This window comes from Anomaloglossus baeobatrachus, unplaced genomic scaffold (genome assembly GCF_048569485.1).
Source record: "Anomaloglossus baeobatrachus isolate aAnoBae1 unplaced genomic scaffold, aAnoBae1.hap1 Scaffold_520, whole genome shotgun sequence".
In the NCBI taxonomy this organism is placed as follows: domain Eukaryota; kingdom Metazoa; phylum Chordata; class Amphibia; order Anura; family Aromobatidae; genus Anomaloglossus; species Anomaloglossus baeobatrachus.
Window position 1 is genome coordinate 1 of NW_027444565.1, and position 27,514 is coordinate 27,514.

At 46.1% G+C, this 27,514-nt stretch overlaps 1 pseudogene; it reads right to left on the reverse strand.

The window, feature by feature from the left end:
- Positions 1 to 15,249: 15,249 nt before the first annotated feature.
- Positions 15,250 to 15,456, reverse strand: LOC142282765 (U2 spliceosomal RNA; annotated as a pseudogene).
- Positions 15,457 to 27,514: the final 12,058 nt, after the last annotated feature.

The following is a 27,514-nucleotide window of genomic DNA, read 5'->3' on the forward strand; positions in this document are numbered from 1 at the left end:
TAAGACAGTCATTCTAATGCATGACAATATTAAGGCAATTTAGTTAAAACTTGTTTTAACTCACCTTTAAGGGGATTGATGTATTTCATGGTCAATCCAGGTTTGTCAGTGATGGCACTGACATAATGTATGGCGTCTTTTTCGGGCGTTATCCTTTGCCTTTTCATTGTGAAAATCCAGTTGCCTATATCAAAGCAAATTCTACTACTTGGAAAGTATGCAGAAAATGAAATGTAGAACATATAACATCAACTGCTTAGGAACGCATCATAGGTTAGTACTTAAAAGGATATTGTCATGTTCTAGTCATAATGCAAGCTGGACATTTTTCATGTTACCCTGTAATCGCCGGCCTGTTCTAATGCTCACAAGCCAAGATATAGGCTCAGCTGCTAAGGCTTCCCTCTGCCTTCTGAATGTGAAAATTGAATATGTCTGGCTCACTGTGTATATAGCAGGTGCTCAGAAAAAATAAGAGTCAATTCAATAGAAATAGCTCTGGCACACTATAGTGATCAATAACGTAAGAAAAGAACTCTTAGAATGCTGAAAATTCTTTATTTGTGCAAAAGGATAATTCATCCAACGTTTCGAGCTTGTTTTTAGGTCTTTATCAAGGATAAAGTTATCTAAGATCATAAAGGGTTACAAAACCATATAAACACGTAATTAGTACATAGTACAACATAACAGTACAATATATTGCTACTTGAGAGTACAATGGGTCAAATGACCATGATGCACATACAAAAAAATTTTCCAAAGCCATAGTGAAAACATTTGTACTGAGGAAAGAAAATTTCCACATGACCTATCTGGAGAAACATTCTGGATCAAACAACCAAAAATAGTCAAGCAGGTAAATACACACCTATATGGATAACAGGATGATATGTGTTCAATTGTATAGCGTCATTGCCATTAAGGTACAAATGGAAAACTTGCAATCCTATATAGTGAAGGAAATGAACACATATCATATCAAAGAACACAGGAACATGGGTGTGAGAAAAACCTCAATGTTTATACTTTGTTCTTTATAATGGTGTGAACATGTATATGTCTCAGTACCTTATGAACTTGAGAATTCTAGTGAGTAGATGATGAAAGCCTATTCCAGAACTGGAATCGGTAAATAATTGTAGGTGGAATCTAAATGAAAAGATGGTACAAGTGTTATCATGACACGTGGGCTATAACACAATGGACCGTGTGACAAAGAAGAAAGGAGAGAAAGAAGAGGAAGAAAATGGAACTACCTGTAACATTACGTGATAGTCACTGGTAAGTATCACTTGACAATTCAGGTGAAAAAGGATTCCTTTATTAAAGGGTTCTCAGTCGCCTCAGGATCATGAAATACTAGGGTAAATGATATGAGAATGGGTAAGAAGCACCACTAAAGGAAATATGAGATGCAGGACATATATCTATAAACCCCTGAACTACATGATAGAAATAAAAAGAAGAAAAAAGAAAAAAAAGAAGAAAGAAGAAGAACACATAGAATGCGGAAAGAGAATGGGTACAACTACCTGAGTTACTGCAGGGAGGCCCCTGGTAGGTATTGTGAGGGTTAGTGGAATTCCTTCACTGAAGGGTTCTCAGTTGCCTCAGGTTCGTGAAAAATGCTATAGACAAATAATGCCCGGAGAAAAGGGGTTCATATACAGCGAATAATGGTAATACAAGGTACATGTGTCCCATGTAATAGTATAAATATATATATATTGTACTAAGCTCTACACCAGAAATAGAAAGTAGTCCCTCTGCCTTCTGTCTAGGTGCCCTGAGTTATGTCCTGTAAACTGTCACAGTGACCTAGACACACATGTGTAGTAGGGGAATATCCCTGCTGAGATGCCAGTGCTAGAGCACTCGTTTGCTGTGGAGTTGAACGCTATGTGAGCAGTTCTTACCTTCAATGAGCAGAAGTCTCTTTTTTCAGATTTCAATATCTCTGTGGGTATCTGGCAGAAATATGGAATACTCTTTACTGCTAAGACCCTGTACACCACTCCCACTAAAGGGGGCTTTACACGCTGCGACATCGCTAATGCGGAGTCGTTGGGGTCACGGAATTTGTGACGCACATCCGGCCGCATTAGCGATGTTGCTGCGTGTGATACCGATGAGCGATTTTGCATCGTTGCAAAAACGTGCAAAATCGCTCATCGGTGACATGGGTCTCCATTCTCGATTATCGTTACTGCAGCAGTAACGATGTAGTTCGTCGCTCCTGCGGTAGCACACATCGCTCCGTGTGACACCGCAGAAACGAGGAACCTCTCCTTACCTGCCTCCCAGCCGCTATGAGGAAGGAAGGAGGTGGGCGGGATGTTCCGGCCACTCATCTCCGCCCCTCCGCTGCTATTGGGCGGTCGCTCAGTGACGTCGCTGTGACGCCGCACGGACCGCCCCCTTAGAAAGGAGGCGGTTCGCCGGACACAGCGACGTCGCCGGGCAGGTAAGTATGTGTGACGGGTCTGGTCGGTGTTGTGCGGCATGGGCAGCGATTTGCCCGTGTCGCGCAACAGATGGGGGCGGGTACCCACACTAGCGATATCGGGACCGATATCGCAGTGTGTAAAGTAGCCTTTAGTCACATGACCAAGACTGTATCTGTGTCCCTACAACACACTTGAGACAAATGTGTGTGTGAGCCTGCATTGTGGGGTATATATAATATATTATAGAGCTGGGAAGGATCATTCTAAGCAGTGAGCTGTTCCAGTATTTGTAGGAAAATACCCAGTAGAAGCATCAAACACAGCACCAATACCTCCCATCAGTATTCCACCACAGTGCCATGTAACCCATGCCCTACACTCCCATCTACACCAATACTATACAGGCACAAACTAGTATATCTGACTAAAAGCCCCCAAAATATGAAGAACGGCCTATAGTTGAGTGTGGATATAAAATCTATGTGAGCAGAGCTAGAATAGAAATCACTGATCGCATTGAAGTCATTCTGACCATAAATCACCATGATATCAAGGTGAGGAGTTGTGTGTTACTGCTGGGAGGAAAGGGTTAACAGTGGAATATTAAGGTGCATTTCTGTGTGCAGTGTTACTAGTCAATGTAACAATTCAGTATGAGCTGCTCTTGGTGCCGGGGGAGGGAGATGCTCTCCTGAGCAAGATAGATGGGGAATGAACATGATATCTATATAGTGTAAGGCAGGGGGTCTCAAACCAGGTGATCATGTCTGATCAACTGGTTACATTATGTCTGATTACCTTGTCTAACAGTTTTTTCTCCCCTTTCTTTACCTTCCAGGTTCCCATAGTCACGTGAAATATCCCTGTTGCACTTGATTACGGCTCACTATTCACTATAGGATGTCTTATATCTAACATCACACTCTCACCCATCAGCACTCTATAGGTTTGTATAAGGTATGCGCTTACACATCCGGTCCTCCATAGGTATTTCCACTTATGTAACACTATCCCTATGATCACTCATAACTCATACCCTTGTAGTCAATTACAGCCTCCTCTCTCCCCCCCTCCCCTTCTCCCTTTCCATCTATAATTTTGCCAGTACAATATTAGTTTACATTAGGCACACACTCACATATTCCTTTCCTTAGTGATTTATTGTAATTCACATTCACATACAATTCTCTATGCCTGCCCCATTACTACATTCATACCTACTTGACCCTATCCTGATACCCCTTGTCTCACCTTGTTGGTCCCTACACCTGTTATCATGTCCTTTCCTGTGTCTGTCTTGTCACACAACACATTTTAGCATATAACTTGTGCTCCTTATTACCTGTCCTGCCTATTAGAATTATGTCCATTATGTCCATGCATGGCCCAATGAATCAAGTCTGTACTTCATATTCATGGTTTAAGCCTTTGGGTTCCAATGTGCCCAGAGTATATATCCAGAAAGATTCCCTTTCTTTGAGCTTCCTAATTCTATTGCCTCCTCTGCGTATGGCTTGGACATGTTCGATGACTTGGAATGTTAATTGGATCACTGTGTGATTATGCGTCACAAAATGGTGTGGGACTGGTAATAGAATCTGCTTACAATGTATTGTTGACTTGTGTTTAGCTCAAAGAAAGAGAATCTTTCTGGATATGTACTCTGGGCACATTAGAACCCAAGGGCTTAAACCGTGAATATGAAGTAAAGACTTGATTCATTGGGCCGTGCACCATGTCACCAAGTGTCCAATTGCATTGTCCAATGGCTCACAATGGTTATGCGTTTTCATTGGATGGATAATCGAAGCCATGTTTTTTTCCTTTCTGTTGGGTTTGTTGTGTGAGTAGCCTATAGGATTAAGTTGGTTACCGCAGGCAGTGGATTTAACTTCCTGTCTTTGGTCCAGTGGTAGATGGATTGTCTGGTCTATGAGCTGTTATTGGTTTGAATGCAGGTGAATGCCCATGGGCTGCTTATGACTGTGTAAAATAGTATTGATTCATGATGGATTTCAGACTACATGTAGATATCTTCAGTCTTTCTATCCACATCATTTAAATGAACATTATCCATGCAGCTTGAAATCCATCCAATAAGAGAAGCAACCTTGTACAACGAATCTGATAAGGGCACAGTATATCCTAAGGGAAGGTTATGGCGGATGCAGGAAGATGCGCACTACACCCTACCATGCTCAAACCAATGGTTATCAACCTGCTCAGGACTTTACCCCATATTCCAGATGTGGCCTTACAAGTGATTTATAGAGGGTTAACAATACGTTGGGATCACCGGATCTAATCTCCCTTTTTATACACCCTAAAATCTTGTTTGCTTTAGAATAAACAATAACATCATAAAGGTATAAGATGACGCCATTATTAGCGTCACCATACCGCTACTCTGCCTTCTAAAACGGTCTCTGCTCAAAACCAAACATGATGCATTGCAGGCGGAGCGCGATGAGTTGCAGCAAGAAACAGTAGTGGGTGTGGGTGATAACACACAGCCCAGCCTCGTCTCATCACAACGTGCAGTGGAGGACTATGACGAGGAGGAGGATGAAGACATGGAGCAAATCTCCGGCCAAATTGAGGATATGACATGCACACCAGTCATATCCTCGGTTCAGCGTGGCTGGCCAGAGGACAGGGTAGATGAGGAGGAGGAGGAGGAGGAGGAGGAGGACAGCATGTTCAGTCAACGTGTTGGTCAGGCTACTGAAGTCCTGGCTGTTAAGAGTCTGGCGCACATGGCTGACTTTATGGTAAGCTGCCTGTCTCGTGACCCTCGCGTTAAGAACATCTTGGCCGACAATCATTACTGGTAGTAACACTGTTAGACCCACGCTACAAGGAGAACTTTATGTCTCTTATTCCCGAGGCGGAGAGGTCAACCAAAATGCAGCAGTTCCGGAAGGCCATAGTCACGGAAGTAGGCAAAGCATTCCCCTCACAAAACGCTAGCGGCATAGGTCAGGAATCAGTGGACAACCAAGGCGTACAGCCGAGAGAGGCACAAGTCCAATCCGCCAGAGGTAGGGGAACAGTCTTTAAGATGTGGGACAGTTTTCTCAGCCCCTCACGTACCACAGCCCCTGAGGTGCGGGGTAGTGCCACAAGAAATCCTAAGTTTGCCCAGATGCTCAAGGAGTACCTTGCAGATCGAACAACTGTACTCCGACATTCCTCTGTGCCTTACAATTATTGGGTATCCAAGGTGGACACGTGGCATGAATTGGCTCTCTACGCCTTGGAAGTCCTGGCCTGCCCTGCCGCTAGCGTTTTGTCAGAGCATGTTTTTAGTGCCGCAGGTGGAATCATTACAGATAAACGCACCCGCCTGTCAACTGAAAATGCTGACAGGCTGACTCTGATCAAGATGAACAAGGGTTGGATTGGGCCAGACTTCACCACACCACCAGCAAATGAGAGCGGAATTTAAAGTTTGTAACGGGAATTTGCCATGTACCTCCAGTCACCCATGGGTACACACTTCTGGACTTTGGATAATCGCTGGACTGCTCCTCCTTCTCCTCATGCGCCACCATGATGACCGTTACAAGAGTTAGGCCTTTGTTCCAGGTATACCCCCAGTGGTAAATTTTTTCGCCCATTCTTTGCAGAATGGACATTACAACGACAGGAGACCCGCTCCTTTGCAATGGGAACAATGTTTTGAGGCCCTCATGCACGTCTCTATGCAGGGACAACGTGGAGCCTCCCAATTTTTGGCTGCCCTGCCAAAGGGCTATACTATAATACACCCACTTCCTGACAATGGACACTTAATGTTTTGAGGCCCTCATGCACGTCTCTATCCAGGGACAACGTGGAGCCTCCCAATTTTTGGCTGCCCTGCCAAAGGGCTATACTACAAAAGAGCCACTTCCTGACAATGGACACTTAATGTTTTGAGGCCCTCATGCACGTCTCTATCCAGGGACAACGTGGAGCCTCCCAATTTTTGGCTGCCCTGCCTAAGGGCTATACTATAATACACCCACTTCCTGACAATGGACACTTAATGTTTTGAGGCCCTCATGCACGTCTCTATCCAGGGACAACGTGGAGCCTCCCAATTTTTGGCTGCCCTGCCAAAGGGCTATACTACAAAAGACCCACTTCCTGACAATGGACACTTAATGTTTTGAGGCCCTCATGCACGTCTCTATCCAGGGACAACGTGGAGCCTCCCAATTTTTGGCTGCCCTGCCTAAGGGCTATACTATAATACACCCACTTCCTGACAATGGACACTTAATGTTTTGAGGCCCTCATGCACGTCTCTATCCAGGGACAACGTGGAGCCTCCCAATTTTTGGCTGCCCTGCCAAAGGGCTATACTATAATACACCCACTTCCTGACAATGGACACTTAATGTTTTGAGGCCCTCATGCACGTCTCTATCCAGGGACAACGTGGAGCCTCCCAATTTTTGGCTGCCCTGCCAAAGGGCTATACTACAAAAGACCCACTTCCTTCCAATGGGCACTTCAGGTTTACAGGCCCTCATGCACGTCTCTATCCAGGGACAACGTGGAGCCTCCCAATTTTTGGCTGCCCTGCCTAAGGGCTATACTATAATACACCCACTTCCTGACAATGGACACTTAATGTTTTGAGGCCCTCATGCATGTCTCTATCCAGGGACAACGTGGAGCCTCCCAATTTTTGGCTGCCCTGCCAAAGGGCTATACTACAAAAGACCCACTTCCTTCCAATGGGCACTTCAGGTTTACAGGCCCTCATGCACGTCTCTATCCAGGGACAACGTGGAGCCTCCCAATTTTTGGCTGCCCTGCCAAAGGGCTATACTACAAAAGACCCACTTCCTTCCAATGGGCACTTCAGGTTTACAGGCCCTCATGCACGTCTCTATCCAGGGACAACGTGGAGCCTCCCAATTTTTGGCTGCCCTGCCTAAGGGCTATACTATAATACACCCACTTCCTGACACTGGACACCTAATGTTTTGAGGCCCTCATGCACGTCTCTATCCAGGGACAACGTGGAGCCTCCCAATTTTTGGCTGCCCTGCCTAAGGGCTATACTACAATAGACCCACTTCCTTACAATGGGCACTTCAGGTTTACAGGCCATCATGCACGTCTGTATGCAGGGGCATTGGTGAACCTCACAATTTTGGACTGCCCTGGCAAAGGAAAATACTACAAAGACTCAGTTCCTCAAAATGGGCACATTAGACTCAGAGGCCTTTATGCACGTCTCTTCTCAGGGACATCGGAGTGCCACACAATGTTTTACGTAAAATCTTTCATGTATTGATCTCAAAAAGTAACATACATTAGCTCTATCTCACTATTGGGTATGTGCCCTTAACATTTCCGCTATGAAAAATCATTTTGGTGTCATTTTGGAAGGTTTTCTGGTGAGTCCGTAAAAATGGCGTAAAACGTGGACAAAATTATTCACAGCTGTGACTTTTGAGTGATAAATGCTTCAAGGGGTCTTCCCCATGCTGTTGCCATGTCATTTGAGCACTCTTCGGAGACTTTTGTGCCATTTTTAGGGTTTCTACATGCTGCCGGTGGTCATTTCACAAAAATACTCGGGTCTCCCATAGGATAACATTGGGCTCGGTGCTCGGGCCGAGTACACGAGTATCTTGGGAGGCTCGGCCCGAGCTTCGAGCACCCGAGCTTTTTAGTACTCGCTCATCACTACTAATAAACCTAAAAAATAAAAATAAATTGAATAAAAATCATGAATGTTGTGTTATAACAGGAAATTCGGTGTAAGAATGAATATCCGGGATGAGAGTTCAGCGAATGAGTTATAGAAATTGTTACAAAAAGGAGTGTGTACGGTTTATGCGTAAATTTTCAGAATGCGTACATGAAAATTATATGTATGTGAGAATGTCCCCCATGCTTTGTAAAAAGTTATTTATGAAAATGTAAATAAAATATATAAAAATGCCTAATTATTTATAATTTATGAGAAAGATATATATGTATGGAAGAATGTTATAAGGTGTCCAAGAACCATAAAGAAAAAGGGTGCATATATAATGTTAGAGGTCTAGAGTTCCACCAGGCTATATCACCCCTAAAGAAATAGAAAGAAGACCTTACTACCTGTGTACCCCAAAAAAAGCTATATTTCTTAGCCAGGATTATGGTGGAGATATGCACAAGTGAAATAAGAATATAAAGTAATACAATAAGATTATAAAACCAATATGTGTGCATTCATGCACCACCCGGTACGCTACCCTTGCCAAATTGTTCACTCTAGATCCCCACACGATCCATGAAGCCGTTCCCCCGGTCACACCGCCTGCTGCCGGTTCCCACTCATCCCTGGGGGAGTTAGGCGAGTGGTATCGAGAGCTACATGTCGGCACTGATGATACCCCCATACACCACAAGGAAGGGGTATACCGGGTGGTACAGGAGTATGAGCGGGTTTTTAGCAAGCACCCTCTAGATTTTGGGCAGATTAAAGGGGTTCAACACCACATCCCTACCGGTACACACTCCCCTATTAAAGAGAGATACAGGCCTATTCCCCCTGCGCACTACCAATGCGCCAAAGACATGTTGAGGAACATGAAGGAGGCAGAGGTTATTAGGGACAGCTGTAGTCCCTGGGCCGCTCCGTTGGTGCTGGTTAAGAAGAAGGATGGCACCATGCGGATGTGTGTGGATTACCGGAAGATTAACCAGATAACGCATAAGGATGCTTACCCTCTGCCCCGCATCAAAGAGTCCCTGGCCTCGCTGAGAACCGCTAACTACTTCTCCACCCTTGACCTCACCAGCGGGTACTGGCAGGTGGCCGTGGCACCGGAAGACCGAGAGAAGACTGCCTATGGGACCGTTTTGCTGTACTTGGATGATGTGATTGTGTACTCACAGACGTATGAAGCCCACCTGGAGCACCTAGCCGAGGTGTTCGCGTCCCTTGCCAAGTATGGGATGAAGTTGAAGCCCTCAAAGTGTCATCTGCTGAAACCCAGAGTGCAGTACCTAGGACATGTGGTTGGTGCGGAAGGTGTCGCCCCCAACCCCGAGAAGATCACCGCCATCCAAGACTGGCCGAGACCGACCACAGTGAGGGAAGTGAGGCAGTTTCTGGGCCTGGTGGGATATTACCGTCGCTTCATTAAGGGGTACACAAAGATGGCTGCCCCCATGCAAGACCTCCTCGTAGGACAGACCAAGGGTGGTAGATCCCTAGTAGCCCCATTGGTGTGGGAAGAAAAGCATGAGGAATCCTTCCGCCAGCTGAGAACAGCCCTGACCGGAGAGGAAATCCTAGCGTACCCTGACTACAGCCGCCCATTCATCCTCTACACCGACGCCAGCAATGTGGGCTTGGGGGCTGTTCTATCCCAGGTCCAAGACAGAAGGGAAAAGGTAATAGCTTATGCTAGCCGAAAACTCCGACCGACTGAGAGGAACCCTGAGAACTACATCTCCTTCAAGCTTGAGCTCTTGGCACTGGTGTGGGCTATCACCGAGCGTTTCCGCCATTACCTGGCAGCAGCCAAGTTCACCGCGTACACAGACAATAACCTGCTGACCCATCTAGATACGGCCAAGCTGGGCGCGTTGGAGCAGCGGTGGGTGACCAGGTTAGCCAACTACGATTTCACCATCAAGTACCGGGCCGGCCGTACCAACGTCAATGCCAATGCACTCTCCCGGATGCCCCACCTGTCGGAAGAGGGGCCAGAGGATGATGACCTCGAAGAGATCGAGTTGCCTGCATTTCACCGGCCATTCACTGAGAAGGTGCACGTCTACCAACAACGGGTGAACCTGGATCCGCTGCCCCGACAGGACTGGCAGGAAGCTCAGGACCAGGCACCTGCTGTCCGCCTGGTCAAGACTCTAGTGGAACAGGGTTCTGCTGGGATAGACCCTGCTGCCCCTGCCGAAGCCCAACGTCTGTGGCAAGAACGGACCCGGCTATACCTACACCAGGGGAAGTTGTATCGCGAGCTGATTAATCCAAAGACTCACGAGAAGATCCGCCAGCTGGTGATTCCCCAGGCTAAAGTGCCCACCGTCCTGCAAGCATACCATGATGGTGCAGTGCACTTCGGGTGGAAGAAGCTAGAGATGTTGTTAAGAGAGCGGTTCTATTGGAGTGGAATGCGGGAATCTGTGGAGGCCTGGTGCCGAGAATGTGGCCCTTGCGCATTGAGAAGGAAGGACGAGGCCAGCCAGAAGGCACCCCTACACCCGATCATTACACACCAACCGCTGGAGCTGGTTGCCCTTGACCATGTAAAGCTCACCCCCAGCCGAAGTGGGTACACCTACGCTCTGACCATCGTAGACCACTACTCGAGGTTCCTGGTGGTTGTCCCAGTTAAGGACTTAACCGGCCGCACCGCTGCTAAGGCTTTCCAGGCTTATTTCTGTTGACCGCATTGGTACCCGGAGAGGGTGCTTACCGACCAGGGTCCGGCCTTTGAAGCAGAGGTATTCCAGGAATTCTGCCAGTTGTACGGCTGCAAGAAAATCCGGACCACGCCTTACCACGCCCAAACCAATGGCATTTGTGAAAAGATGAACCACTTGGTCCTGGGCCTCCTCAAGACGTTACCACTGGAAGAGCGGAACCTGTGGCTGGAGAAGCTACCTGACCTGGTCGATATGTACAACAACATCCCTTCCAGCTCTACGAAATGCACTCCAGCATACCTGATGAGAGCTCGTCCCGGCCGGCTACCAGTGGATCTGGAAATGGGCTTGGAAGCTTCAGAAGCACTCCTGTCGACAGCTGAATGGGACACTCGGCGGAGGACACAGTACCGACAGGTCCAGGAGTATGTTGAAAAGAACTTGTGCCGGAGTCGGGGACAACAGGAGCAGTGCTTCAACAAGAAGGCGCCTGCCGGTTCCTTCCAACCTGGGGATGTAGTGCTGAAGCGGAAAAGAAGGGCCCACAAGCTGGATGATCAATGGGAAAAAACCCCGTATGTAGTCCAGCCCACAGGATGGGAGAATGGGAAGGCCTACCAGATCAGCCGTGACCAGGGGGGGACTTTGGCCACGGTTTCCCGAGACCACCTGAAGAAGTGCCCACCAGCATTGAGAGTAGCGGATGAGGCTCCAGTTCCCAGTCCAGTGGAGAAGGAAAAAGAGGTAATCCACACCATGATGGGTGATTTTCCAGCAGACTGGCCTACACAGAACGGTGCGGTGATCCTTCCAGTGATACTGTTCCCACAACCCGTGGATGAAGAAATGATGGAAACGGTTAACCGCGAGCCAGTGCCCAGGGATGTACCTGTACCCAGCTCCCCTACGCCTCCGCCTGCCCCACATGATAGCAGGGAGGAGGAACTGACTGTTCCCTCTGCCCCACTGCCTGTCACCACTGACACCGGACCCCGAAGGTCCACTCGCTCCAACCTAGGTAGACCCCCACTTAGGTACAGGGAAACTACTCTTTAAAAGGGGGGGGCTTTATGTGTTGAGTGTACCAGTTTGAAAGTTTTAAATGATAAGTAAAGATGATCAACCTCTATAAATCACTTGTAAGGCTACATCTGGAATATGGGAACCAGTTTTGGGCTCCACATTTTAAAAAGGACATTCAGAAGTTAGAGTCAGTTCAAAGGTGGGCAACTAGACTACTACAAGGAATGGAAGGCCTCCCATATGATGACAAGTTGAAAAAGTTATTAAGTGATTATTGGCTGCAATGGGGCTTTCTGGCTGGTGCCAGCCTCTCTTCTTAGCACACAGGAACCACAATCCCTACACCATGCTTCAATGGATTCTCTCATCCCAGCCCAGTAAAACTACATATTTTACACAGTCATAAGCAGCCCATGGGCATTCACCTGCATTCAAACCAATAACAGCTCATAGACCAGACAATCCATCTACCACTGGACCAAAGACAGGAAGTTAAATCCACTGCCTGCGGTAACCAACTTAATCCTATAGGCTTCTCACACAACAAACCCAACAGAAAGGAAAAAAACATGGCTTCGATTATCCATCCAATGAAAACGCATAACCATTGTGAGCCATTGGACAATGCAATTGGACACATGGTGACATGGTGCACGGCCCAATGAATCAAGTCTTTACTTCATATTCACGGTTTAAGCCCTTGGGTTCTAATGTGCCCAGAGTACATATCCAGAAAGATTCTCTTTCTTTGAGCTAAACACAAGTCAACAATACATTGTAAGCAGATTCTATTACCAGTCCCACACCATTTTGTGACGCATAATCACACAGTGATCCAATTAAGATTCCAAGTCATCGAACATGTCCAAGCCATACGTAGAGGAGGCAATAGAATTAGGAAGCTCAAAGAAAGGGAATCTTTCTGGATATATACTCTGGGCACATTGGAACCCAAAGGCTTAAACCATGAATATGAAGTACAGACTTGATTCATTGGGCCATGCATGGACATAATGGACATAATTCTAATAGGCAGGACAGGTAATAAGGAGCACAAGGGATATGCTAAAATGTGTTGTGTGACAAGACAGACACAGGAAAGGAGATGATAACAGGTGTAGGGACCAACAAGGTGAGACAAGGGGTATCAGGATAGGGTCAAGTAGGTATGAATGTAGTAATGGGGCAGGCATAGAGAATTGTATGCGAATGTGAATTACAATAAGTCACTAAGGAAAGGAATATGTGAGTGTGTGCCTAATGTAAACTAATATTGTACTGGCAAAATTATAGATGGAAAGGGAGAAGGGGAGAGGGGAGAGAGGAGGCTGTAATTGACTACAAGGGTATGAGTTATGAGTGATCATAGGGATAGTGCTACATAAGTGGAAATACCTATGGAGGACCGGATGTGTAAGCGCATACCTTATACAAACCTATAGAGTGCTGATGGGTGAGAGTGTGATGTTAGATATAAGACATCCTATAGTGAATAGTGAGCCGTAATCAAGTGCAACAGGGATATTTCACGTGACTATGGGAACCTGGAAGGTAAAGAAAGGGGAGAAAAAACTGTTAGACAAGGTAATCAGACAAACATGACAAATAAAAAACAAGGAAGAATGGAACTCCATACATACTGGAGCCATATATAGTGTGAACACGAAAAAGAACCGGGCGTTAGAAAAAATGTGCACGGCCCAATGAATCAAGTCGGTTCTTTATATTCATGGTTTAAGCCCTTGGGTTCCAACGTGCCCAGAGTATATATCCAGAAAGATTCCCTTTCTTTGAGCTTCCTAATTCTATCGCCTCCTCTGCGTATGGCTGGGACATGTTCGATGACTTGGAATCTTAATTGGGCCACTGTGCGATTATGCGTCACAAAATGGTGTGGGACTGGTAATAGAATCTGCTTACAACGTATTGTTGACTTGTGCTTAGCACAAAGAAAGGGAATCTTTCTGGATATGTACTCTGGACACATTAGAACCCAAGGGCTTAAACCGTGAATATGAAGTACAGACTTGATTCATTGGGCCGTGCACCATGTCACCATGTGTGCAATTGCATTGTCCAATGGCTCACAATGGTTATGCGTTTTCATTGGATGGATAATCGAAGCCATGTTTTTTTCCTTTCTCTTGGGTTTGTTGTGTGAGTAGACTATAGGATTAAGTTAGTTACCGCAGGCAGTGGATTTAGCTTCCTGTCTTTGGTCCAGTGGTAGATTGATTGTTTGGTCTATGAGCTGTTATGGGTTTTAATCCAGGTGAATGCCCATGGGCTGCTTATAACTGTGTGAAATATGTAGTTTTACTGGGCTGGGATGAGAGAATCCATCGAAGCATGGTGTAGGGATTGTGGTTCCTGTGTGCTAAGAAGAAAGGCTGGCACCAGCCAGAAAGCCCCATTACAGCCAATAATCAACCGCTAGCCACTGGAACTCGTTGCTCTAGATCATGTCAAACTCACACCAAGCAGGAATAGATACATTAGCCCACCATCCCACCCAAAGAGCAACTTCTGCTGCGCAGCTGGCTTTCTAGGCAGCAGCGCTATCGTGATGTCAGCGGGGGACATTGTGACAAGCCAGTGTTCCGTCACTTCATGTTGTGCACTGTTCAAACGGAAAATACATCAACAGGCAGACTACAGAAAAGCTTACTAACAAAGGTTAGAGAGGGGCTTTCTCAGAGGGCTTTTTACAGTTTGTCTATTCCCAATTAGCCGTTTAAGTATGCTTAATGAAAGTACTAATTCTTTCATAGGCCGCCCATTCTTAGTATTTGACGTTCCTTATATTGCGGTATCAGGCTTCGCAGCAGGTTGCAAAACATTCATCACCCATGACTGTCCCCAATTGGGCTCAGAAGCTAAATGTCTATCATGACCTCTCTTTTTGAAAGTCCAAGAGCAAGCAAACTCTTCCTCCAGGAGAGGGAGCCAACAGATCACTAAAGACATCATCATTGCTCAAAGAAAACACCGAAAAACAATGGAAGCTTTAATTGGAGTGGAATCTGATAGACAGCACCTGATGCCAAGTCTGCATCTTCTAACACCTGCAGTCACTGCAGCAGCTGAATCCAATGTGTCCAAAAGGGATCTATTCTATTCAATTGCAAATGATCTAGATAAGACTGAGAATAAGATACTGCACGGGACATAGCAGAGTTGGTCAAGTTGAGTGGAGATGAGTTTGCTATTTGGCACAGCTTTTGCATCAATAAAGCAAGTAAAAGGTGTGAAAGATAAAAAAAAGGGTGAAAGTGTGAAAAGTGAATTGGCCAAATTGAGGTGCATATAAAGTTTTTGCTTTCTTTCAATTCACTAATGGGGCTCATTTGAATCAGGTGAATTGAGTTCTGCTTTTGGAAACTGGGTTAAGAAGGGGTGCACCGGTCCTGGAGGTACTGCAATACCAGGTCAATGCGTGGAGTGGACAGAGCAAGATTTTTTCCATCTCCTTGTTCTAAAAATCCATTTAATATATGGTCCCCAGAGAGGGGACGTATCAGATATTAAACTGATAAGAACAGATTTAATTTTTTTTTTTTTCTGTTTATCAGTAGGACTTCAAAATAACAAAGGTGATCGCCTCCCGTTGCCTGGGAACCGTCCAGGCACAAGAGGGCTATGTGTCACCAGAAGGCGCACACACTTCCTCAAGGCCGGCAGACGTGCAATCCCAGGCACCTTCCAGTACCGACCAAGGTAGCGTCCTCCGAAACTACACTTGATCTTAGCCAAAAGGCCGAGAAGCTATAACCCGAATTGGTTACGGCCTTGAGTGGCACCCTGGCCTATACCGGACACATCTTAGGGAGAGGGAGACAAACCCACGCCTACAGAAGACATTTTGTCACCCAAGCCAACCCTTGAAAAGGCTGTTTTGCAGAGCAAAAACAAGAAGAATGATGCTTTTTGCAGCCGCCGCCCACTGCAATTAATCTGAATAACTCCTCCTCCTCCAAGCACCTCCCCTCCCCCTTGCAGTCTTTCCAATTCATGATACAAAAAGACGGACGGACAGGACAGGACAGGACAGGCTGCCTGACTTTCCGTCACTGCCACCCTTTGCCATCCTTGCCCGTAGAAAGCCCTTTCATCATCCCCAAACCCTAATCTTTTCCCTTCCCTTCCCAGCTGCGTCTCACTCCCTTTCATTAGGAAGTGAGCGCAGCCTTTTCTCCGTTCTGCACATGCGCGACGTTAAACACAAATGCGCAGGCGTGCGTTCCATTAGCCTCACTGCATTCCACTCCCATACAGGAAGTGGGCGCAGCTATTACTACGGTCGCACATAAAAGAACCCACGGCCACCACTGCACACAGCTGACTCCACCACAGGACACCCACTTCTACACCAACGCAGGTAAGACAGGATCGGCACCTCTATGCTCCCGTTACAATCAGGCTCAGTCACCATGTGATAACGCTCTCAACTCTTTAGTTGCAGGCTCCCCTTGCTTCACCTCCACTGGCTGTGCTGCCATTTCCTCTCCCACCTGGAAGGTATACTTTATTCCACTATTTTCCTGTTTCTCTCTTCCCCCTTTTCCCATAACCTACTTTTATCTGCATTTGTGGGGTATCTATATGCTATTTACATCATAGTTTTATTCATTAATATGGAAGGGAAGAGTGCCCATGAGAGTGTTGAACTGCGGAGAGCAAGAGATTAAGCTGCTCCGATTTGCCACCATTGATAAGCTGTTCTCAGTAGATACACATGCTATCCAAACAGCAGCATCCACCATTGCTTCAGCCCACCCATTCAGTGACAGCTCACCAAGTCAGCCAGAGGAGTGGTGTAAGGAATTACACGTAGGCACTGACTCCACACCTTCACATCACAAGAAGGGGGTCTACAGGCTAGTGCAAGAATACGAGCAAGTCTTCAGCAAACATCCGCTAGACTTTTGAAGAATAAAAGGGGTCAAACACTACATCCCCACAAGTGCACACCCACCCATCAAAGAGAGATATAAGCCAAAACTACCTGCACATTACCAGTGTACCAAGGACATGTTGAGCAACATGAAGGAGGCTGGGGTTATCCGTGACAGTTGTAGCCTCTGGGCAGCTCCGTTGGTCCTGTTAAAGAAGAAGGACAGCACCACTCCCCTGTATTGAGGAATAGCTAGCTGCATTGAGAACTGCAAATTATTTTTCTACCCTTGATCTCACTAGTCGCTATTGGCAAGTGTCCGTTGCTGAGGCAGACCGGGAGAAGACCGCCTTTGCCACCCCGATGGGTCTCTGCGAGTTCAAAAGCATGCCCTTCGAGCTGTGCAATTTGCCAGGAACCTTCCAGAGGCTGATGGAATGCTGCTTGGGACACCGAAACTTTGAAACGGTACTGCTATACCTTTATGATGTTATTGTTTATTCTAAAGCAAACAAGATTTTAGGGTGTATAAAAAGGGAGATTAGATCCGGTGATCCCAACGTATTGTTAACCCTCTATAAATCACTTGTAAGGCCACATCTGGAATATGGGGTAAAGTCCTGAGCAGGTTGATAACCATTGGTTTGAGCATGGTAGGGTGTAGTGCGCATCTTCCTGCATCGGTAAAAGCTGCAGAAGTCCTTGAAGATTTCCGCTTCAAAGGCAGTGCCTTGATCTGTGAGGACTCTCTCTGAGTAGCCATGAGGTCTGCATAAGTGTGCTTGGAAGACCTTCGCTGCAGTATGGGCCATTAGATCTTTGACTTGTACCACAACCATAAATCTCGAGTAGTTGTCTACCATCGTAAGTGCATACGTGAGCTCGCCTCGATATTCTGCAACAAAACTCCCTTTTTCGATTTCAGTTTCAGCAAACACTCCTCTTCCTGTAGAAAATATTTATCATTACCTAAGACAGTCATTCTAATGCATGACAATATTAAGGCAATTTAGTTAAAACTTGTTTTAACTCACCTTTAAGGGGATTGATGTATTTCATGGTCAATCCAGGTTTGTCAGTGATGGCACTGACATAATGTATGGCGTCTTTTTCGGGCGTTATCCTTTGCCTTTTCATTGTGAAAATCCAGTTGCCTATATCAAAGCAAATTCTACTACTTGTAAAGTATGCAGAAAATGAAATGTAGAACATATAACATCAACTGCTTAGGAACGCATCATAGGTTAGTACTTAAAAGGATATTGTCATGTTCTAGTCATAATGCAAGCTGGACATTTTTCATGTTACCCTGTAATCGCCGGCCTGTTCTAATGCTCACAAGCCAAGATATAGGCTCAGCTGCTAAGGCTTCCCTCTGCCTTCTGAATGAAACTTGAATATGTCTGGCTCACTGTGTATATAGCAGGTGCTCAGAAAAAATAAGAGTCAATTCAATAGAAATAGCTCTGGCACACTATAGTGATCAATAACGTAAGAAAAGAACTCTTGGAATGCTGAAAATTCTTTATTTGTGCAAAAGGATAATTCATCCAACGTTTCGACCTTGTTTTTAGGTCTTTATCAAGGATAAAGTTATCTAAGATCATAAAGGGTTACAAAACCATATAAACACGTAATTAGTACATAGTACAACATAACAGTCCAATATATTGCTACTTGAGAGTACAATGGGTCAAATAACCATGATGCACATACAAAAAATTTTTCCAAAGCCATAGTGAAAACATTTGTACTGAGGAAAGAAAATTTCCACATGACCTATCTGGAGAAACATTCTGGATCAAACAACCAAAAATAGTCAAGCAGGTAAATACACACCTATATGGATAACAGGATGATATGTGTTCAATTGTATAGCGTCATTGCCATTAAGGTACAAATGGAAAACTTGCAATCCTATATAGTGAAGGAAATGAACACATATCATATCAAAGAACACAGGAACATGGGTGTGAGAAAAACCTCAATGTTTATACTTTGTTCTTTATAATGGTGTGAACATGTATATGTCTCAGTACCTTATGCACTTGAGAATTCTAGTGAGTAGATGATGAAAGCCTATTTCAGAACTGGAATCGGTAAATAATTGTAGGTGGAATCTAAATGAAAAGATGGTACAAGTGTTATCATGACACGTGGGCTATAACACAATGGACCGTGTGACAAAGAAGAAAGGAGAGAAAGAAGAGGAAGAAAATGCAACTACCTGTAACATTACGTGATAGTCACTGGTAAGTATCACTTGACAATTCAAGTGAAAAAGGATTCCTTTATTAAAGGGTTCTCAGTCGCCTCAGGATCATGAAATACTAGGGTAAATGATATGAGAATGGGTAAGAAGCACCACTAAAGGAAATATGAGATGCAGGACATATATCTATAAACCCCTGAACTACATGATAGAAATAAAAAGAAGAAAAAAGAAAAAAAAGAAGAAAGAAGAAGAACACATAGAATGCGGAAAGAGAATGGGTACAACTACCTGAGTTACTGCAGGGAGGCCCCTGGTTGGTATTGTGAGGGTTAGTGGAATTCCTTCACTGAAGGGTTCTCAGTTGCCTCAGGTTCGTGAAAAATGCTATAGACAAATAATGCCCGGAGAAAAGGGGTTCATATACAGCGAATAATGGTAATACAAGGTACATGTGTCACATGTAATAGTATATATATATATATTGTACTAAGATCTACACCAGAAATAGAAAGTAGTCCCTCTGCCTTCTGTCTAGGTGCCCTGAGTTATGTCCTGTAAACTGTCACAGCGACCCAGACACACATGTGTAGTAGGGGAATATCCCTGCTGAGATGCCAGTGCTAGAGCACACGTTTGCTGTGGAGTTGAACGCTATGTGAGCAGTTCTTACCTTCAATGAGCAGAAGTCTCTTTTTTCAGATTTCAATATCTCTGTGGGTATCTGGCAGAAATATGGAATACTCTTTACTGCTAAGACCCTGTACACCACTCCCACTAAAGGGGGCTTTACACGCTGCGACATCGCTAATGCGGAGTCGTTGGGGTCACGGAATTTGTGACGCACATCCGGCCGCATTAGCGATGTTGCTGCGTGTGACACCGATGAGCGATTTTGCATCGTTGCAAAAACGTGCAAAATCGCTCATCGGTGACATGGGTCTCCATTCTCGATTATCGTTACTGCAGCAGTAACGATGTAGTTCATCGCTCCTGCGGCAGCACACATTGCTCCGTGTGACACCGCAGAAACGAGGAACCTCTCCTTACCTGCCTCAAAGCCGCTATGAGGAAGGAAGGAGGTGGGCGGGATGTTCCGGCCACTCATCTCCGCCCCTCCACTGCTATTGGGCGGTCGCTCAGTGACGTTGCTGTGACGCCGCACGAACCGCCCCCTTAGAAAGGAGGCGGTTCGCCGGTCACAGCGACGTCGCCGGGCAGGTAAGTATGTGTGACTGGTTCTGTTCGGTGTTGTGCAGCATGGGCAGCAATTTGCCCGTGTCGCGCAACAGATGGGGGCGGGTACCCACACTAGCGATATCAGGACCGATATCGCAGTGTGTAAAGTAGCCTTTAGTCACATGACCAAGACTGTATCTGTGTCCCTACAACACACTTGAGACAAATGTGTGTGTGAGCCTGCATTGTGGGGTATATATAATATATTATAGAGCTGGGAAGGATCATTCTAAGCAGTGAGCTGTTCCAGTATTTGTAGGAAAATACCCAGTAGAAGCCTCAAACACAGCACCAATACCTCCCATCAGTATCCCACCACAGTGCCATGTAACCCATGCCCTACACTCCCATCTACACCAATACTATACAGGCACAAACTAGTATATCTGACTAAAAACCCCCAAAATATGAAGAACGGCCTATAGTTGAGTGTGGATATAAAATCTATGTGAGCAGAGCTAGAATAGAAATCACTGATCGCATTGAAGTCATTCTGACCATAAATCACCATGATATCAAGGTGAGGAGTTGTGTGTTACTGCTGGGAGGAAAGGGTTAACAGTGGAATATTAAGGTGCATTTCTGTGTGCAGTGTTACTAGTCAATGTACAAATTGTCTCTCCAGTAAAGGAGACAAACTCTAGCACAGCGCCACCTATTGGAAGTAGCGATCCTAAAAGTCACAAGTGGATTTTCAACAATCCATTGCAATATGACTCAGGATATATAAGCCAGATCAGAATCCCAATTTGCAGACATGGTGTTTCGGGGTGCTTGCCCCTCGTCAGTGCAAAGTATGGGGGTGTCAATGTAGTCATTGTAACAATTCAGTATGAGCTGCTCTTGGTGCCGGGGGAGGGAGATGCTCTCCTGAGCAAGATAGATGGGGAATGAACATGATATCTATATAGTGTAAGGCAGGGGGTCTCAAACTCGGCTGGGTGTATGGGCCGCACAGAGGAAAAAAATAATGTGGGGGGCTGCATTCTTTGCAGGACAAAGTGACATTTTTATTGGTACCATATATATATTTTTTTTTCACACACCTTTGGATGACTGATTTTCAACATTTTTCACTTGTTTATTATAACAAATGTGCACATTCTTTGGTTAACCCCTTCACCCCCGGCCACTAAAACACCCTAATGACCGGGCCATTTTTTGCAATTCTGACCAGTGTCACTTTGACAGGTTATAACTCTGGAACGCTTCAACGGATCCTGGCGATTCTGAGATTGTTTTTTCGTGACATATTGTGCTTCATGTCAGTGGTAAATTTAGGCCGATATTTTTTGCGTTTATTTGTGAAAATTTAGGAAATTTGGCGAAAATTTTGAAAATTTCGCAATTTTCAAACTTTGAAAATTTATGCCCATAAATCTGTGAGATATGTCACACAAAATAGTTACTAAATAACATTTCCCACATGTCTACTTTACACCAGCGCAATTTTCGAAACAAATTTTTTTTCCGTTAGGAAGTTAGAAGGGGTCAAAGGTCATCAGCAAATTCTCATTTTTCCAACAAAATTTACAAAATAATTTTTTTAGGGACCACATTACATTTGAGGTGACTTTGAGAGGCCTAGGTGACAGAAAATACCCAAAAGTGACCCCATTCTAAAAACTACACCCCTCACACTGCTCAAAACCACATCCAATAAGTTTATTAACCCTTTAGGTGCTTCACAGGAACCAAAGCAATGTGGAAGGAAAAAATGAAAATTTTACTTTTTAACACAAAAATGTTACTTTAGCCATAAAATTTTCATTTTTACAAGGGAGAAAAGAGAAAGTACACAATACAATTTATTGTGCATGTTCTCCTGAGTACGCTGATACCCCATATGTGGTAAAAATCAATTGTTTGGGCGCACGGCAGAGCTCGGAAGGGAAGGAGCGCCATTTGAATTTTTGAACGCAAAATTAGCTGCACTCATTAGCAGACGCCATGTCGGGTTTGAAGACCCCCTGAGGTGCCTAACCAATGGAGCTCCCCCACAAGTGACCCCATTTTGGAAACTAGAGCCCTCAAATAATTTTTCTAGATGTTTTTTGAGCACTTTGAACCCCTGGGGGCTTCACATAAGTTTATAGCGTTGAGCCGTGAAAAGAAAAAAAAATTTTTTTACCACAAAACGGTTGCTTCAACTAGGTAGCTTTTTTTTTCACAAGGGTAACAGGAAAAAATGCACCATAAAATGTATTGTGCATTTTCTCCTGAGTACGCAGATACCTCATATGTGGTGGAAATCAAATGTTTGGACACACAGCAGTGCTCGGAAGGCAAGGAGCGCCATTTGAATTTTTGAGTGCAAAATTAGCTGCACCTGTTAGCGGACGCCATGTCGGGTTTGAAGACCCCCTGAGGTGCCTAAACAATGGAGCTCCCCCACAAGTGACCCCATTTTGGAAACTAGAGCCCTCAAATAATTGTTCTAGATGTTTGGTGAGCACTTTGAACACCTGGGGGCTTCACAGAAGTTTATAGCGTTGAGCCGTGAAAAGAAAAAAAATTTTTTTTACAACAAAACGGTTGCTTCAACTAGGTAGCTTTTTTTTTCACAAGGGTAACAGGAAAAAATGCACCATAAAATGTATTGTGCATTTTCTCCTGAATACGCAGATACCTCATATGTGGTGGAAATCAAATCTTTGGACACACGGCAGTGCTCGGAAGGCAAGGAGCGCCATTTGAATTTTTGAATGCAAAATTAGCTGCACTCATTAGCGGACGCCATGTGGGGTATGAAGACCCCCTGAGGTGCCTAAACAATGGAGCTCCCCCACAAGTCACCCCATTTTGGAAACTAGAGCCCTCAAATAATTTTTCTAGATGTTTGGTGAGCACTTTGAACACTTGGGGGCTTCACAGAAGTTTATAGCGTTGAGCCGTGAAAAGAAAAAAATTTTTTTTTACCACAAAACGGTTGCTTCAACTAGGTAGCTTTTTTTTTCACAAGGCTATCAGGAAAAAATGCACCATAAAATGTATTGTGCATTTTCTCCTGAGTACGCAGATACCTCATATGTGGTGGAAAGTAATTGTTTGGGCGCATGGCGGGGCTCAGAAGAGAAGGAGCGCCATTTGACAGCAAAATTGGTTGGAATCATTAGCGGACGCCATGTCACGTTTGGAGACCCCCTATGGTGCCTAAACAGTGGAGCTCCCCCACAAGTGACACCATTTTGGAAACTAGAGCCCTCAAATAATTTTTCTAGATGTTTGATGTGCACTTTGAACACCTGGGGGCTTCACAGAAGTTTATAGCGTTGAGCCGTGAAAAGAAAAATTTTTTTTTTACCACAAAACGGTTGCTTCAACTAGGTAGCTTTTTTTTTCACAAGGGTAACAGGAAAAAATGCACCATAAAATGTATTGTGCATTTTCTCCTGAGTACGCAGATACCTCATATGTGGTGGAAAGTAATTGTTTGGGCGCATGGCGGGGCTCAGAAGAGAAGGAGCGCCATTTGACAGCAAAATTGGTTGGAATCATTAGCGGACGCCATGTCACGTTTGGAGACCCCCTATGGTGCCTAAACAGTGGAGCTCCCCCACAAGTGACACCATTTTGGAAACTAGAGCCCTCAAATAATTTTTCTAGATGTTTGATGTGCACTTTGAACACCTGGGGGCTTCACAGAAGTTTATAGCGTTGAGCCGTGAAAAGAAAAATTTTTTTTTTTACCACAAAACGGTTGCTTCAACTAGGTAGCTTTTTTTTTCACAAGGGTAACAGGAAAAAATGCACCATAAAATGTATTGTGCATTTTCTCCTGAGTACGCAGATACCTCATATGTGGTGGAAATAAATTGTTTGAGCGCATGGCGGGGCTCAGAAGAGAAGGAGCGCCATTTGACTTTTCAAACGCACAGACGCAGTGCACTGATCGGCCGCTGCAGGACGCACGGTCGGATGCGATAAAAAAAAGCGTCGGGGATACGTAAAAAAAAAAGTCACGCCAAAAATTGACCATGGATGCAGATCCGTTATGTGCATCCCTGATCAGCGCTTGGTGGGACGCACGGACGGATGCGATACAAAAAGCGTCGCAAATATGGAAAAAAGTCACGCCAAAAATTGACCATGGATGCCGATCCGTTATGTGCATCCCTGATCAGCGCTTGGCGGGACGCACGGACGGATGTGATACAAAAAGCGTCGGGGATACAGAAAAAAAAAAGTCACGCCAAAAATTGAGCAGGGATGCCGATCCGTTATCTGCATCCCTGATCAGCGCTTGGCGGGACGCACAGACGGATGCGATACAAAAAGCGTCGGGGATACGGAAAAAAAAGTCACGCCAAAAATTGAGCAGGGATGCCGATCCGTTATCTGCATCCCTGTTCAGCGCTTGGCGGGACGCACGGACGGATGCGATACAAAAAGCGTCGGGGATACGGAAAAAAAAAAGTCACGCCAAAAATTGAGCAGGGATGCCGATCCGTTATTTGCATCCCTGATCAGCGCTTGGCGGGACGCACGGACGGATGCGATACAAAAAGCGTCGGGGATACGGAAAAAAAAAAAAAAGTCACGCCAAAAATTGAGCAGGGATGCCGATCCGTTATCTGCATCCCTGATCAGCGCTTGGCGGGACGCACGGACGGATGAGGTGTAAAAATGGACAGGGGATACGGAAAAAAAAAAAAAAAGTTATACTCACAGTACCCAGAGGACTAGCAGGAGGAACACTGACCAGAAGAGCTGCAGAGGAATAGATGGCAGAGAGATGGACAGCTTTACAGGAGCAGCAGGCAGATCAGCAGAATGCCCAGGAAGGACCCAGCGATGGACGCAGATGTGATCAGGCCGGTGAAGACAGGTAAGAGGACGTCGGGGGAGAGCAGAGGGGGAGAGGGGGGGGGAGTGAGAGCAGAGAGGGGGGGGGAAGCAGAGGGGGAGGGGGGAGAGCAGAGGGGGAGGGGGGAGAGGGAGCTGCAGAACAGAGATAATGGGGGAGGCAGTCAGATCGCGGGGGGAGCAGATCGGGATGTCGGGGGGGGGAGGGGGGGGGGGTTGGGGGGAGCAGATCGCGGGGGGGGCACGGCAGGGGCTACCATGGCAGCGCGCAGGGGCACCACGGGAGCGCGCAGGGGCACCACGGGAGCGCGCACGGGCTGGCTGCAAAGTGAGCACAGTACTCACGTGCAGCAGCGGTGACAGCTAGGGCGGCGGCGGCGGCGGCAGCAGCGGCGGTGGCGTGGTACCACAAGTACCAGCCACTGCACGCTGCAGCCATGTTGGGGGAGGGCTCGCAGGCCAGCACAGGCCTGGGGAGGGCGGCCACCGGCAAATCACACCGCCCCACTGCACACTGATTGGAGCGATTGCGCGTCATAGCACGATCGCTCCAATCAGTGCTGCAGGGGCTGGGGGAGACATGTTTGAGGTCCACCTATGATATGCTGCAGCAGCTGCGGCATCTCATAGCTGGATCTCACAGGATCGCACTAATTCGGGCATTATTTTTGCCGAAATTAGTGCGATCGATGTGGTTGGCGGTTCAGATTTGAACAGCCAATCACATCGATCGTCGATAGGGGGTGGCGATGCCGCCCCCCCTGGGGTCAAGCAAAGGTCCCCTGCTGTAAGAAACAGCAGGGGACATCATTTGAAAGCCGTTGCTATGGCCACGGCAATCAAATGAAGTTTAGGCAGTAAAATTACGTCCCTGGTCGTTAAGTCACGTTAAAATAGGACGTAATTTTACTGCCCGCGGTCGTGAAGGGGTTAAATCTAAAAAAAAAAAATTGATGTTAAAAAAAAGTTATGCCTTATTTTGTTTTTTTTACAGTTTATCCCTTTCTTTTAACTAATAGTGTTACAATTATGACGCTAGCGTTTTGTGAAGGGAATGCTTTGCCTACTTCCGTGACTATGGCCTTCCAGAACTGCTGCATTTTGGCTGACCTCTCCGCCTCGGGAATAAGAGACATAAAGTTCTCCTTGTAGCGTGGGTCTAACAGTGTTACCAACCAGTAATGATTGTCGGCCAAGATGTTCTTAACGCGAGGGTCACGAGACAGGCAGCTTACCATAAAGTCATCCATGTGCGCCAGACTCTTAACAGCCATCACTTCAATATCCAGACCAACACGATGACTGAACATGCTGTCCTCCTCCTTCTCCTCCTCCTCCTCCTCATCTACCCTGTCCTCTGGCCAGCCACGCTGAACTGAGCATATGACTGGTATGCATGTCATATCCTCAATTTGGTCGGAGAGTTGCTCCATGTCTTCATCTTCCTCCTCGTCATAGTCCTCCACTGCACGTTGTGATGAGACGAGGCTGGGCTGTGTGTTATCACCCACACCCACTACTGTTTCTTGCTCCAACTCATCGTGTTCCGCCTGCAATGCATCATGTTTGGTTTTGAGCAGAGACCGTTTTAGAAGGCAGAGAAGCGGTATGGTGACGCTAATAATGGCGTCATCGCCGCTCACCATCTTGGTGGAGTCCTCAAAGTTTTGGAGGATGGTACATAGGTCGGACATCCATCTCCACTCCTCAGGTGTTATGTGTGGAGTTTGACCCATTTCCCGATGGCTTAGGTGATGCAGGTACTCAACAACTGCCCTCTTCTGCTCACATATCCTGATCAACATGTGCAGAGTTGAATTCCAATGCGTGGGGACATCACACACCAGTCTGTGAGCCGGAAGATGCAAATGACGCTGAAAGCCGGCAAGGCCGGCTGAAGCAGTAGGTGACTTTCGAAAATGTGCAGACAGGCGGCGAACTTTTACCAGCAGATCAGACAGCTCTGGGTATGAGTTTAGAAACCGCTGAACCACGAGGTTGAGCACATGGGCCACGCATGGAACATGTGTCAGCTGGCCTCGCCTCAAAGCCGCCACCAGGTTCCGGCCATTGTCACACACAACCTTTCCTGGCTTTAGGTTCAGAGGTGTGAGCCAGTGATCTGCATGCTGTTTTAGAGCTGTCTACACCTCTTCTGCATTGTGGGGTTTGTCACCTATGCAGATTAGCTGCAGCACAGCCTGTTGCCGCTTCGCCGAGGCAGTGCTGCAGTGCTTCCAGCTTGGGACTGGTGTGGAGGGTAAAGTGGATGAGGATGCGCAGGAGGAGGAGGAGGCTGAAGAGCATGACATTCCGGAGCTGTAGAGTGTGGGTGAAACCCTGACTGAGGTAGGGCCTGCAAACCTTGGTGTGGGAAGGACTTGTTCCGTTCCTCGCTCAAACTGGGTCCCAGCTGGGCTGGGCTGGGTCCCTACCCGGCTGGGTAGGGCGTTGTGGGGGGTTTGTCTATCTCCGTTTGAGGTGAGTTTGTTTAAGTTAGCCTTT